The sequence below is a fragment of the Schistocerca cancellata genome, chromosome 4 (assembly GCF_023864275.1).
Source record: "Schistocerca cancellata isolate TAMUIC-IGC-003103 chromosome 4, iqSchCanc2.1, whole genome shotgun sequence".
Classification (NCBI taxonomy): Eukaryota; Metazoa; Arthropoda; class Insecta; order Orthoptera; family Acrididae; genus Schistocerca; species Schistocerca cancellata.
Genome location: NC_064629.1, coordinates 235,689,291 through 235,705,342, shown reverse-complemented (window position 1 = coordinate 235,705,342; position 16,052 = coordinate 235,689,291). Strand labels below are relative to the sequence as shown.

The window sequence follows — 16,052 nt, the reverse complement described above, 5'->3', positions numbered from 1 at the left end:
CTTGCTTATAGGTTTCCTAGTACCTCTGTGCCCTGGTACATTTTCAGGCCTTCTGTAGATGCACACATCTAAATCCAGGAGGCTGACCTCACTCTCCTCCTCCATGGTGACACTGATTTTTGAATGAATGTTGTTCAGAAAATCAAGGAATTTATGTAGCTCTTTCCTGTTGTGTGACAATACAACAAACATGTCACTCACATAGTAGAGCCAGGAAAATGGTTTTAGTTCTGCATTAATGTTAAGCATGTTCATCAAAATCATCCATAAAAGTGGTAGTGGCTACAAGCAGCATAGGAGATCCCATAGCAACCCCATTATATTCATCATAAATTTCCTCACTATGCTGGTCAGTATTCAGTGACATGCCAGGAACACTCATTGGAAGCAAAACATTTCACTTGGACCTATTCCAATCGGTTTCTAAGATAGAACACATTTAATGTACACTTGTTTTTGGTCTGGTGGCAGGCATGCATATGTCTTACCCACCCAACCTCTTGGACATTTTGTTCTAGCCCAACTTAACTCACTGCATTCAACCTCTTTGATCAGGATGTCTTTCTGCAATTAAACTATCTGATTGAATGTGCAGTTGTCCATGATGTGAGTGGAGTAGTATGAGGGATTGAGAGTATATCAGAGAGAAGCATCAGTTAACTTTGTTTCTACACGTGATGGCTAAAGTGCCACTCATCTACACTAATGAAGAATATGCAGGTCTATTATTGTGGCTTCTGCAATGGTAGTGCTTCTGAAGCTGCCCAAAAATTCCATTGATGCTTTCTGACATGTTGAATTCTTGATCATAGAGTGTTTACTAGAGGCTTCAGCACATTACATGAAACAGGTATTCTTCCAAGTTCAGCACCTTCTTCTGAATGCATAATTCAACAATCTGTGAATGAACAGCAACACATTGTTGAAATGATACAGCATAGTCCCGTTAGTACAGTGATTATGGTAATGATAGTACAATTAAATGGCCACCAAGATTGACAGATCTCATGCCATTAGATTTTTGTTTATGGAGTTGGATAAAGTTTGAGGTGTACAAATGAAGTACATCTATTGTGAACTGTACAACACCTGTAATGTAATGTGTGCAATAATGCTTAGAGGTGAATGTGTTAAAAATCTATTTTTCAGTTGATACTTTGTAAAATGCATGTTGTAATGTTTACTAACTGTTGTTCATGTTTAAACCTCACAATGTATTGAATATACAGAAAATATATGATGGTGTACATTAAATGTGTTCTGTCTTGGAAACCATTCAGAATAGAGCTTACATCCATATTAAGTTATTCATTTCAAATGATCATTCCTGTCATATTCCAGAGTATTGACCATTTCCCCTGGGACATCCTGTACTTAAAATAACTTGACTGCAAGTATAATTCAACCAACTCACATATTTCTGGAGCAATTTCACCTCCATGATCAGCATCACATCTGCTGCTGGGATGTTAGTAAATAAAGATTTGATATTAAAGTTCACCTGTACATCTGTTGTGGATATTTTGACTGTATGTAAATGTCCAAAAAATTTTGAATCTTTTGCAAAAGAGGTAATTTTTCTGACAAGATGCTTCAGTTTCCCTGATAAATGTCTAGCTAAATGGTCATTGGGGATTTAATCCTGTTCACTATTGATCTCGGTGGACACCCTTCTTCATCAACCTTTGATAGATAATATATTCTGGATGAGACATGTGAACGTAGTGTCAAACTCTCAGAAGTGAAGTCTGATAACAGATTTGTCATTTTCCTTATGATCTTGTTTGTCAGATCACATTTGGACTTAAGGTACACTGGTTCCACCAATAGTTGTTTCATCTTCTTGTGGCATTTAACTGTATCTAAAACAACAGTTGCATTCTCCTTCATCCACTTTGGTAATCACAATTAATTCATTTCTCTTCAGTTCATTAAGTACTTTCCCTTCGTCCACTAATACTCTGATGGGGAAAAATTGCAGCATCAAAAAATAATTAATATAGAGTAATGAAATTTAGGAAATACATTTTTCAAGGTACCACATTTAAGAGATTAACATAGCAAGATCACAGGTTAATGTATGCAGGAGCTAAGCCATTGCAAATGTGAAATGCTGGTACTTTAATAACAAATATAACCACTAGAATGTTCAATACAGGCAAGCAAAAATGAATGTGTTGTGCAAGTGCCTGATGTCAGTTTGTGGGATGGAATTCCATGCCTGTTGCAGTTGGTTGGTCAATACAGGGGTGGTTAATGCTGTCTGTCGATGACGCTGGAGTTTTCATCCAATGATGTCCCCGTATGTACTCAATTGGAGACAGATATGGTGATCAAGCAGGCCAAGGCAACATGTCAACACCATGTAGACCATGTTGGGGTTACAACAGTAGTATGTTGCTAAACACCCCTTGAAATGCTGTTCATGATGGCAGCACAACAGATTGAATCACCAGATTGATGCACAGACTTGCAATCAGAGTGCATGGGATAGCCACGAAAGGGCTCCTGCTGTCATATGGGATCACATCTCAGACCATAACTTCAGGTGTAGGTCCAGTGTGTCTAGCCACAGGCAGATTGGTTGCAGGTGCTCTCCTGGCCTCCTCCTAACCAATACATGGCCATCACTGGGACTGTGGAACCAGCTTTCATCAGGAAAGACAGCAGTCCTCTACCCTGCCCTCCAATGAGCTCTTGTTTGACACCATTGAAGTCACAAATGGCAGCGCTCTGAAGTCAGTGGACTGCATGCTAAGGGCATCTGGTTTGGAGCTGTGTATGAAGTATTTAATTTGTAACAATTTGTTGTATCTCGGCAGTACCAATTGCTACACTTAATTGCTGCTGCAGAACATCCAGCTTCTCATTGGCCTGTTACACTACCTCATTCAAACTCAGTGAGGTGTTGATAATGGTATCTTTGTCACCTTAAAGGCATTCTTGACTAACATGAACTCACAGTGTCCAATCTCAAAGGTAACTAATTCTTACTACCATTACAGCATATATGTAAAGCAAACCTGATTTGCATCCTCATAGTGGCATTACTAGAAATACGCCTACCAACTTTTGTTTATGTCACACAACTGTGTTTTGTTGCAATTCTTTTTCCATCAGACAGCCTCTGCCTGATTTTTCGGAAGATAAACCAATTATGCTATTATGGTACTGATCGTGTCTTCTGTTGTTATTCTCTGAGGTTTATTGTAATTCTGTCAGAGACAGTAAAGCACCTGGAAGAGCAGTTACGTGGAATGGATAGTTCCTTGAAAAGAGATTATAAAATGAACATAAACAAAAGTAAAACAAAGGTAATGGAATGTAGTTGAATTAAATGGAGTGATGCTGAAGGGATGAATTTAGGAAATAAGACACTAAAGGTAGTAGAGGTGTTCAGCTATTTGGGAAGCAGAATAAATGATGATGGCTGAAGTAGAGAGCATATAAAATGCAGACTGGAAATAGCAAGGAAAACATATCAAGGGGAATTTGATAACATGTAATACAAGTTTAAGTGTTATGAAGTATTTTCTGAAGGTACTTTTCTGGAGTGCACAAGTGAAACACTAGCGATAAGCAGTACAGACGAGAAGAGAATAGAAGCTTCTGAATGCGTTACTATAAAAGAATGCTGAAAATCAAATAAGTAGATTGTATAACTAATGACGAGGTGCTGAATTGAACTGGGTACAAAAGAAGTGTATGGCACATCTCCACAAAAGGGGGTGGGGGGAGGGGGGGGGGAATCAGCTGATAGAACACATCCTGAGGCATCAAAGAATAATCAATTAAGACCTGTACTCAGTGCTCCTGTAGCTTCTTCACAGAGGTCTACTACCATATGTTTTGGGTCAAAAATTATGTTTTTCCTGTTATGTTTTTCAGTTGCTAACTTCTTTTATGACTCTTTCTGTTTCAAAGTGTTGATACGTGATATCATTGCAGCTTGATTAAACTTCATCCTTTTCACTGTGTCCCAGTCATAATGTGAGAGAGATTTTGTCAGTGAAAAACACAACTTAATTAGGACAGCCCTGATCTAATTTAAGACACTGCATATTTGTTGAATTCTTTCACAGAGATGTGCTTGGCTAAACCTTTTGTCAATCCTCATATCTTTCATTGTTTGCATATGGCATCCAATTCATATAAATTTATGGATAACACCATTGTCACAACCCCAAGAAAAGAAAGCCGGATCACAAAGTAATTAACCTCTTTTCTTGTACAGATTCTCCAGACTTCTGTGGGATGTTTAAACCAACAGAAGCATTTCATATAAGTCTGCAGGCTTCTGTGGTCATTGTCATTGATGATAAAATCATTAAGCCCTGCCATATTCCCCTTCAAACTTCGCTATTTGGCATTTCAGTCCCTCTGCTGGGATCTTCTTCAGGACTTCACTAGTGTACCTGGATGGATTAACACTGTTGATAGATAGTGTCATGTTCACTTATAAAAGGCTAGTTTCCTGTGCTTCTGCAGAAAAGTTGAGGTAGTTGGTAAAAGCCTTTCAGCTGCTACTGGCAACCTGTTGCCTTTGGGTAAATACTAAAAGCAGATACTGGCAGAAAGGTGGAATCCAAAATATTATTGTTGTTGTGCAACCTCAGCTGTTTGCTGTTAACTATCTATGTTCTTCATTTGCTGTGGCTGGATGTTCCATGATGGTTGGTAGCCATGAAGAAGGAAGCCTTTTGCCATCATTTCTATTGAAATTGCACTCATTCTTCAATCCATTAAGTACTTCATGGAGTTTCCATCCATAAATATTACTTTCTTTGGCCAGCACACATATGTTCTGCAAATTTACAACCTAGTCACATTCTTCTTGCTGCTCTGCTATTACTGACAGGGTTGGCTTGTTGGAGAAGTAGTTGTTTGATCCTAAAAATGAAAAAAAAATTAGGTTTGTCATATAATTTGCAGCTAATATTACGTCTTTCAATTTTTATGAAATGCTGCATACAGAATGCAGAGCATTATTAGACCAAGATTATTAGCTTGTTCAAATACTATGTTATTGAAACTTCTAGCAGGTTACTAAATGTAATGGCCAGCTGTGGCTGGCATGCTCAACTCTGTTGAACAGTAAGCATGCACATAATAAATAAACTGTTGCTGTTTTTGTTGTGCTCTTTAGTCTAAAGACTGGTTTGATGGAGCTTTCCATGCAAGTCTATCATGTGCAAGCCTCTTCATCTCTGACTGACTACTGCAACCTACACCCATTTCAACCTGCTTACTCTTTTCATGCCTAGGTCTCCTGTATGATTTTCACCACCCACACTTACCTGCATTACCAACTGACTATTGTTTGATGCCTCAGGATGTGTTGTATCAGCTGATCCCCCTCCCCCTTTTTTTTAATGAAGATGTGCCATACATTTCTTTTGTCCCCAACTCAATTCAGCACCTCTTCATTAGTTATTCAATCTACTTATCTCATTTCCAGCATTCTTCTATAGTACCACATCTCAGAAGCTTCTATTCTCTTCTCGTCTGTACTGCTTATCACTCATGTTTCACTTGTGCACTCCAGAAAAATACCTTCAGAAAATACTTCATAACACTTAAACTTATATCGCATGTTATCAAATTCCTCTTGATATGATTTCCTCGCTATTACCACTTTGTGTTTTATATCCTCCCTACTTCAGCCATCATCATGTATTTTGCTCCCCAAATAGCTAAACATTTCTACTACTTTTAATGTCTTATTTCCTAATCTAATCTCTTCAGCATCACTTCATTTAATTCAACTACATTCCATTACTTTTGTTCATATTCATCTTATAATCTCTTTTTAAGACACTATCTATTCCATGTAACTGCTCTTCCAGGTGCTTTGCCATCTATGACAGAATTAAAACATTATTGGGTAAACCTCAAAGTTTTTGTTTCTTCTCCAACTTTAATTCCCTTTAAATATTTCTCCTCGGTTTCCTTTACTGCTTGTTCAGTGTGCATCAGGGATAGGCTAAAACCCTATCTCAGTCACTTCTCAATTACAGCTCGCCTTTCATACCCTTTAACTCTTATAATTACAGTCTAGTTTCTATTTAAGTTGTAAATAACCCTTTGCTCCTTGTACTTCATTGTGCTACCTTCAAAATTTCAAAGAGTGCAGTCCAATGTTTGTTTTCCCTGAGGCCTGAGAGTATTTCCCCTATATCATACATCTCACACAGTTATGTAGAGGTTTTGTCGTGGCTTGCTCTCCCAAGGATCTCAGTAACTGTAAGGGAATGTCATCTACTCCAGGTTTCGACGTCAGGCTTTCAGTGCTCCACCAGATTCTTCTCACAGTATCATATCCCTCATCTCAGCTGTACCTACTTCCTCTTCTATTTCTAAAAGATTGCCCTCAAGTTTGTTTGCCTTATAGGGACCCTTTTTATATTCATTCCACCTTTCAGATATCTCTTCTATTGCTTACTACTGCCTTGGCATTTGTGTTCTTGATATTCATACAGCTGCTTTTCTTTTTTCCTTTTCTTACTATTGAATTCCAGTCACCCATCATAATTAAATTTTCACCTCCCTTAACTGTCTGAATAAATTCCCTTATATCATTACACATTCTTTCAATCTGTTCTACATATGCAGAGCTAAGTGGCACATAAACTTGCACTACTGTGGTGGGTGGTGTTTTTGTGTCTGTTTTGGCAACAATAATTTGTTCACTGTGCTGTTTATAGTAGCATACCTGCATTCCTATTTTCACATTCATTATTAGGCTTACTCCTCAATGACACCTATTCGATTTTGTATTAATAAACCCGTACTGACATGACCAGAAGTACTGTTCTTCCTGCCACAACATTCCACTAATTCCCACTATATCTCACTTTGAACCGTCTGTTTCTCTAATATACCTATCTGATTAAGAATTTAATGTTCCACACTCAAACTTGTAGAATGCCAATTTTTTTTTTACCAATGATGACATCTTCCTGTGTAGTCCGTTCCAGGAGACCTAACCTGGATATCAAAAGAAACTACTATACTCCCCCCCCCCCCTTCCCAACACCCCAACCCCACTCTGGCCAAACATTTTGTCCAGGAGGATGCCATCACAATGCAGAAGAGCTGCATGCCCTCAGGCAAAAAATTATGGCTGTAGTTTCTTCTTGCTTTCAACCATTCATAGTATCAGAGAGTCAAGGCTGTGTTGGCTGATGTTGCAGGGCCAGCACATCCAGTCATCCATACTGTTGGTGCCACAATAAATGAAAATGCTGCTGCCTGTCTTCAGGAACCACTGGTTAGTTTGGCCCCTCCAAAGACACTCTTCTGCTGCAGTTACACTATCTGTATCATTGAGCCATGCAAGCCATCCCACTCAGCAAGGTCCATGGTTCATGAGAGAATAAACAAGTAGAATGTGTTAATTTGTAGATAAAGACCAGTAACAAGAACAGAAGTGTGGAAAGAGAGAAGTGTGGAGCTCATGGAACTGGGGCAGTGAAATAATTTACAGGATGGCAAGGCAGAGGGGCGGACATGATCAAAGATATGTGGAGGAAATGAGTAGCAGAAATTGAACCTAAGAGAACTGCAAGACCAAAGAATGTGCTATAGAGAAGTGTGTACATCTACATCTATACTCCTAGTCACTTAATGGTGTGTGGCAGAGGGTACTTCTAGTACCACTGTTTTATCATCTTTCCCTGTTCCACACATGAATGGCACGTGACAACAATGATTGTTGGTAAATCTCCACATTAGTCCTAATTTGTCAGATTTTCTCATTGTGGTTGCTTTACAAGACATATTTGGAATGAAGTAATATGTTGCCTAACTCTCCCCAGAACATACTCCCATGGAATTTCAATAGTAAACCTCTTCCTGATGCACAATCCCTCTCCTGTAGTGTCAGCTACCATAGTTTGTTGAGCATATCCATAATGCTCTTGCTCCCTGGTATGACTCCCAAACTGATGAGAAATATTAAAGAATTGTTTGCATAAGTGCTTTGTAAGCCACTTCTTTCATGAATGAATTACATTTTGGTAAGATTCTTCCTATGAATCTCATCTGCTTTTCCTACTATTTGTTTTATGTGGTCATTCCACATAAGGTCACTCTGGATGGTTATTTGTGGATATTTTACTATAGTTCCTGTTTCCAGTAATTTGATACCAATAATTTAACTGTACAGTAATTGATTTCTTCACCTATTTATGCGCAGTATGTTACATTTATGAATATAATGAATATATATATGTTACCTTTAGTTACATTCAGAGTTAACTGCCAGTCTCTGCACCATTCGTCAATCATATGCAGGTCTTCCTTCACTTTTCTACAATCTTCTGGCATTGCTACCTTCTCATAGACAACCACATCATCTGGAACCATCCTCATGCAGCTTTTGACATTATCCACCAGATGATTTATATACAGGGTGTATCAAAAAGAATCATCCAATTTGGCACATCTATATTTCTGAAACTAATAAACATAAACATTGAACTTTGTTTTCTGATGAATGTGAAACTCAATATACTCACCTTGAGATGCACAGTATATCAATCCGGTATTCAAATTGAGCCCACACTGCAGCGAGCATATCTTGAGTTACAGCTTCCACAGCTGCTGTTATGCGATGTCTCTGTTCATTCATTGTGGCTGGTAATGGAGGCACATAAACAGATTCTTTACAAACTCCCACAAGAAATAATCACATACAGTCAGATCTGGTGACCTTGGATGCCAGTAATGTAAGGCTGAATTATTTGGTCCAGTGAGACCGATCCATCATTCAGTAATCCTTTGATTTAAAAAATCCCACACTTCCAAATACCAGTGTAGTTGTGCCCCATCCTGTTGATAAATGAAGTCATTTGAATCAGCCTCCAACTATGGGAAAAGAAAGTTCTCAAGCATATCGAGATATGTACTTCCTGTAACAGTGTTCTTGGCAAAGAAAAATGGACCATACACCTTTTCTCGTGAATCTGCAACAAAACACATTAAATTTTGGAGAGTCTCTCTCATATTGTACAACTTCATGTGGTTGTTCTGTACCCCATATTCTCACATTATTATGGTTCACCTTCCCATTTAATTAGAATGTTGCATCGTCACTAAACACTAAGCACGGAAGAAAACTGTCATCCTCCATCTTGACAAGAACAAAATTACAGAACTTCACATGTTGTTGTTTGTCACCTTCACAATGGGTTTGCAGTAGCTGAATTTTGTAAGTTTCATGTGTAAACTTCAATGCAACACATGACATTAGGGGCATACTGAGCTGTTGAGCTGCATGGAGAATGGTTTCTGTGGACTCCTTGTGGAACTATGATGGATGTGTTTGATGTCTGTGTCAGGCACTCGAGACAGCCCAGCAATTTGCCTTTACACAAACAACTTGTTTCTCAGAATTGTTCATGCCATCTGCCATCATCTAGTGCTCTGTACTGTGGGAGGATCCACATCATACCTAGTACAAAAGTCACACTGAACAGTTATTACTGACCCACACTGTGCAAAACATAGAACACAAAGTGCTTTCTGTTGTCCTGACACCATTTTACTAAAACTGAAGGGCATGCATACAGCTGCAACTTAGCGGGATCCATGTAAAACCTGAGAATTTTCTCTTTGCAACAGTATGTTATACACACACATATCTCAAATAACATAATAGTTATGATTTTTTTAAATCAGATGATTCTTTTTGATACACTCTGTATATTGTAAACACTTTCTTAAGGTATTCCTGATATTATGTTACACCTTCCAGTTTTGTTCCATTAAGAGTGACATGTTGTGCTCTATCTGCAAAGAAGTCCTGGATCCAGCCACAAATCTGGTTCTGGTACTCAGTAAGCTCATATTCACTGCTCTATTCATTGCTTGTTTCAGTCACACAATACATTAGGCCCCAATCCCGAATATCAGCTTGTCTTGTGATCCATCTAATTCTGCCCACTGAAAGTTCCCTCCACATTTATGCCACTCTTCACACTTTAGCAGAGTTTACTGGACTATGTAACCTCATGTGCACTGTTTTCTACTTACCTCCCTCAGTCCTGTAACTCTGTAACTACTGTACTTGTATACCAATGCACAACATGTTACTACCTATCCAGAACCTGGGAGAGCTGTCTTTGAAATCATGTTACTGTCCTTTTGCTCTATGACCCTCCTCTGAAACCCTCCCCACCACATAACTCCCTCTCCCAAGTTAGTTCTCCCTATCACTTGTAACTTTTACTGTGTCCAGGACCATTGTTTGTTCTCCCCAGAATTTTCTGTTATTGCATTAATACAACTATAATTTATGTTGAAAATTGTTCTCTTCATGCAATAAACAAGAAGTTAGTAATAATGTTTGAATGAAGATGTTAAGAAATTTCTGTAGCAATTTGTTGAGTGTTATTATGTTGTATGTGGGTAGGTTTTTCTTTTGTACTTGAAGCCAAAACTTCGTACAGACTACTTTTCCTTTCTCAGTTCATTATAAAAGGTGTTATTGTCATCTAAAAATGATGTTTTCAACTTTTAACACATCATCTATGCTGTTTATTTTTAACTGCTTTTTCGTCTGACCACTCACTATTATTGGCTGATTGATTTTTTTATTGGTTCAGTTTTATCATACAGAACAGTTTGTTAATTTCTTGTTTTGTGGATTATTTGTAGAATTAATCATGATGATGTGGAATGAGTCATTTTACATTCACAGTACTCATTCTATGTGAAAATGGTTTTCTTATTGTCTACTTTTTTTAGTGCTGTTGTGAGTTAGTAATTCCTACCCAACACCTTTTACACACTACAAAATCAGAAATTCTTCTATGGAATAGAAGGAGTTGTTAAGGAGAAATTGTTTGTTTTCAGAGTTAACTTTTCTGTCTCTCAAACATTTTATATCGTTGAGTAAGTGGTCAAAGCTTTTGGAAGCAGCATTGTGCACCCTTTTGGTGTTAAAGACCATCTTAATGTGAAGTAATGAATCTCATTTTTTCCTGTGGTATTGCAATTATGTACATCATTGTTCCTCTTGAACTGCAGTGGATTATTTACAACAAACTTCAAAAAATCGTTCAAATGGCTCTGAACACTATGGGACTTAACATCTGTGGTCATCAGCCCCCGAGAACTTAGAACTACTTAAACCTAACCAACCTAAGTACATCACACACATCCATGCCCGAGGCAGGATTCGAACCTGCGACCGTAGCGGCCACGCGGTTCCAGACTGAAGCGCCTAGAACCGCACAGCCACACTGGCCGGCCAACAAACTTCATGAGACAATAAATGTACTGTGAAGCAGTAGTCAAATTTCCTAACTCCTTAAACAGATGTCTACAAGAGACCATGGTTGAGCATCATATATTATTCTTACAGTACATTTTTGAACAATGAAGACTTTCTTTCTTGAAGTTGAGTTACCCCAGAACATTATTCCATATGACATTATTCAGTGAAAATATGCAAAATATATCAACTTACTGATCTTTCACACGCCAAGATTTGAATGATTCTAAGTGCAAATGTGGCTGAAGTTGCTTTAGGAGTTTAAAAATTTGCTTTTTTCAGTTTAAATTCTCATCAGTGACGACACCTAAAAATTTTGGCATTTTCACTCTGGATATTATTTCCTCAGTGTGTTACACTTGTCACTGATGCAGTACCTCTAGATGTGATGAACTAAATATCTTTTGTGGTTTTTGGGATTGAGAGTGAGATGATTTGCAGAAAACCCATCAATAATACTTTTAAGAACATTATTTACCATTTCTTCTGTTGCTTTATATGTGTTTGAATTGATTACAATACTAGTGTCATCTGTAAAAAGGACAAATCCTGGTTGTTGTAAGTTAGACAGTAGGTCATTTGCATATATGAGAAACAATAGTTGACCAGAGACTGAACCTTGTGTAACCCCATAAGTAATTTGTCCCTAGTCAGAAGAATCTCACCTACTTATGTTGGTTGAATTATTAAGTAAAACTTTCTACATTCTTTCAATTACATATGACATTAGCCATAGGATTGTTATACCATTAATTCCATTAAACCTCAGTTTAGTCAAGAGAATATTGTGATTCACACAGTCAAATGCCTTCGATAGGTCACAGAAAATACTAACTGGTGCTATTTTGTTATTTAGTCCTTGTAAAATTTGGTGAGTGTATGTGTAAATGGCCTTCTTAGTTGAGCAACTTTTCTCAGATCCAAACTGTGGTTTACCGATGATATAATTGTTGCTTAGTTGGTACACTATTATACAAAACATGATGTCAAAATTTTGGAAAATGATGTTAGTATTGAAATGGGTTTGTAGTTATTGACGTCTCTCCTATCACCTTTCATATAGTGGAATTTAACAGTGGCATGTATCAACATCTCCGGAAAAATGCTCTGAGTTAGTGATGCATTACATATTCCAGAAAAGGTAGTTCTTATTATAAAGGAACAAGCCTTTAGTACTCTGTTGGAAACCCTATCAAATCTAGATAAACTTTTATTTTTGAGAGAATATATAATTTTCTGAATTTCAGAAGGAGAAGTTAAAGTAACATTCATTTTTACATATTCAGAAATTCTTTCACACAATATAAACAGTTCTTTATTTGAAATGCCTCTGCTTTCATTTTAAATATTGGATATGTATGGTAGCAATTTTTATTTCCTCTGGTATCTTACAGTGTAGTACAACAGCAATGTTTATTATGCTCCTCTCATAGGAGCTTCTTCTGGAATTTTTCTAGATTTTTTGAAAAGAAACTTAACTGTGACACAGGTCAATGATATGATATTACGTCAGAAGAACTTTCTTTGGAGTGGAAATATTTTTGCTACTTTCAGAACATCTTGAAAGAAACCAGTTTCTAAAAAGAGGTTGGAAATTTTTAACAACGCATTTGCTATGTTATTAATACACATTTTAATATGAAGTCAGGTACTTCATTAAGGTCGCTTGACATTTTATTGCTTAATGATTTAATTTTACTTATAATTTCATCAGTATGCATTTCACATAGAGAGACATCCAATATCACTAACTTACTGGTACTGGATAAACATGGAATTGGTCCTTTACAGTTTACTTGAAAGAAATAATGGTCTTCCTGAGATATGAGGTCCTGAACGAGACATTCCACTGAAAATATGCGTCTACTGTTACTACGTACTAGCACACTTTTTTGTAACTATTATGGACTTTAATAGCTAAAGTTCTTTTCCTAATATGTTAGTGCATCTAAACATCTTGAGAATGAGACTTCACAATTAAACTGTTACATTTAACAAAACACAGCAATCTGTTTTTCCACCAATATAGCTTATTTGTGCACAGTTTCTCAAAACAAAGGACATACTATGCATGATGTGTAGCATTCAAGTGCTGAATAATAACTCAGGCAACTAGTATTTCCAGACTGACTGCTCGTTCTAGAATGATTTCAGATTGACTGATTTAGCATGGATGCAGTTCTATATAATATAGCATTGTTTTCCACATTGTTTTAGAAGTTCATTAGTCAAAATAATTAGTGTAATGATATCTGGTTTCTATAACAGTGCAAATTTGTATCTTTTTATGTTTACAAAACTCTGAGAATCAAAAGTTGCAAAAGAAATTTTATGTCATCCTGAAGTCAAATTTAGAACATCAAAATATGCCATGTCACAAAATTTATTTAGAAATGCAGTGTTAAAATTTTACATCAAGAGAAATTGCGCCTGGTGAATTTAATTACACTATTGGAATTCACTGTTGACAATTTGTTTGATGATTGATAAATTATGATTTTCTATAATTGGTATGAAATATGGACTTTTGATGACTAAATGTAGCATTTGTGATAAATTTTATAACATAAATAAAAGCTTATTATAACTTTTAAAGATACCAATTCTTCTTTAATATAGGCTTTTGTAAAGTGAAATCTATTGGATGACCAATTTTCGTAATGTTATGTTTTCATACTGTAGCTCTCAAAAATGTTTTATTATATTATAGACAAATTTGAAAAGTATATATGTTTTCAAAAATACTTTAGTATGTAGCATACTTTGTAGAAGTAATAAAACCTGTACTTAAGATCAGAATCAGAATGAATGTTATCAAAATTGAGATGGACTTGCATCTTTCAATTAATCCAGGGTGGAATCATGAGGCCTAGTTGATTCAGAAATCCCAAAATCTTGGTTTACTGTAACGTGCATCTCAATTTATTTGATGGGTTTCTTATCAAATTGTCATTCTGTGTAATTTTAGCTTGGGTGACTACTCCATCATAGATTCTTTTGGAGATTTAAAATAATCTGCAAATTCTAGGATAACTCCATATCTTCTACAACATTACTGCAGACATCTTTTTCTCCCTCTGGAAATTTTTATGCCTTTACTTTGTTCTTGTGCCTGCATGTTTTTACTTCAATAGGAAATGCTGCATTAAAATAGTAAAGGAAGATGTTCTGAAAAACCATGTCCATACTATCGACATTGTCCTGAATGGAAATTCTTTTCCGATTTTGCCTAATCAGCTACAAATTAAAAATTGTTGTCTTTGTAGAAAATTCTTTTTTTGACTACTTTTCTTCAACTGCTACTACTTCTTATCATCTCTATACGCAGTAGCTGTGCCTCATGATCACTATAACCCATGCTCATTACTACACTTGTGAATTTGTAGCTGGTGTCTGTGATGCATGTCTGCTCAATAATGGAATTTGTGCATTCTGTTGATATTGATGGGCATTATGTTGTGGGGATTGTACTGAATGTGTTGATCATATTTATCAAAGTACCTCTCATACTGATGTCTTTTGAAAAATTGATGTTGAAGTCACCACAAAGATCTGGCTTCATATTTAACATTCAGTAGTACCCTTAGTCTGGCCATGAAGACTGCAGATTTCCACTTGGTGCTCTATACATGTTAATACTTATTAAATTAATTTCTTGCAGTTTAATAATAGAAAGTTTGAAATCTTTATTTATTGAGTCAATAAGGCATTTATTCACACCACAGAACTTTGTCTGCCCTTTTTCAAAGACAGCACTACCACTTTGTTGGGAGAACTCTCTGCTAAAATGATTTGCTAATGTATATCCTTCTATTGACGTTAATTTTACTTCAACATTATGTAGTCGATGTTCAGTAATGAAAATTATATCCACGTTTAGTTGTTTTGGAGTAGTGCTTCCAACATGGTAATTTTATTCTCAAGTGACTTAATATTATGGTGTAATACAACAAAATATGGGCATTTAGACACTTTCGGTGAAAAGATTTATAGTTCTTTATTTAACAGCATTTCTAACACAGCTTTTACCCTAAAAATCTTTGGTGTCTTTGTTGTGTGTGGCTTCTGCTTGCTGATGGCTGTCAATAGGTGAGTTAACTTCTGGAACTTGTAAAAGTTTAGCTTCATTCACCTGTGTACTTTTCAGTTCAATTCACTTCATAATTTGTGTCTCACTGATTACTTGATTGTTTGTTTGTGTCCTTTTCAGTTTAAGCCACTTGGTAATTTGCATGTGACTGATGATTTTATTGTTTGCAACTCATATAAAACACATTGTGATATGCATTTGTTTGCTACTAATATTATATTCCACATTGTTCCTTGAAACAGAAGTACATATTTTATTGACTAGTAATTCCTCTCTTTCTGCATTTGAATTAAGTCCGTGAACCATATGGAATGTTTGCTAGCTGTTTATGTTTTTTATGTCAATATAGGTTTAGGGTAAATGATTCATCAGGTTTCAAAGCACTGTTTATTTACAAGTATATAATGTACAAATGTGAATGATACTAGAAAAGATACACTCACAAAGTTTCTGATACATTCTATAAATATTAAATGTGTGCACCCTTGGCCACTCAGAACACAGCCAAACTGCGATATAGTTTTGTCCATATGTTCACTAGCATGTTTCCATCAGTGTACATCACAGCAGCAATTATGGGTTCCTGCAGTTCTTGCCATGTTGTTGGCATTGGAGGTGCATAAACTTTGTCTGTAATATAACCCTACAGGAAGAAATGACATGGTGATGACTGGTGGGAGGGGG

At 36.5% G+C, this 16,052-nt stretch overlaps 1 protein-coding gene across 2 annotated transcripts in view; it reads left to right on the top strand.

Moving 5' to 3' along the window:
- The window catches only part of LOC126184544 (1-phosphatidylinositol 4,5-bisphosphate phosphodiesterase eta-2-like), a 475,410-nt gene that overhangs the window by 398,684 nt on the left and 60,674 nt on the right, over positions 1-16,052 (top strand). The window lies entirely within an intron of this gene.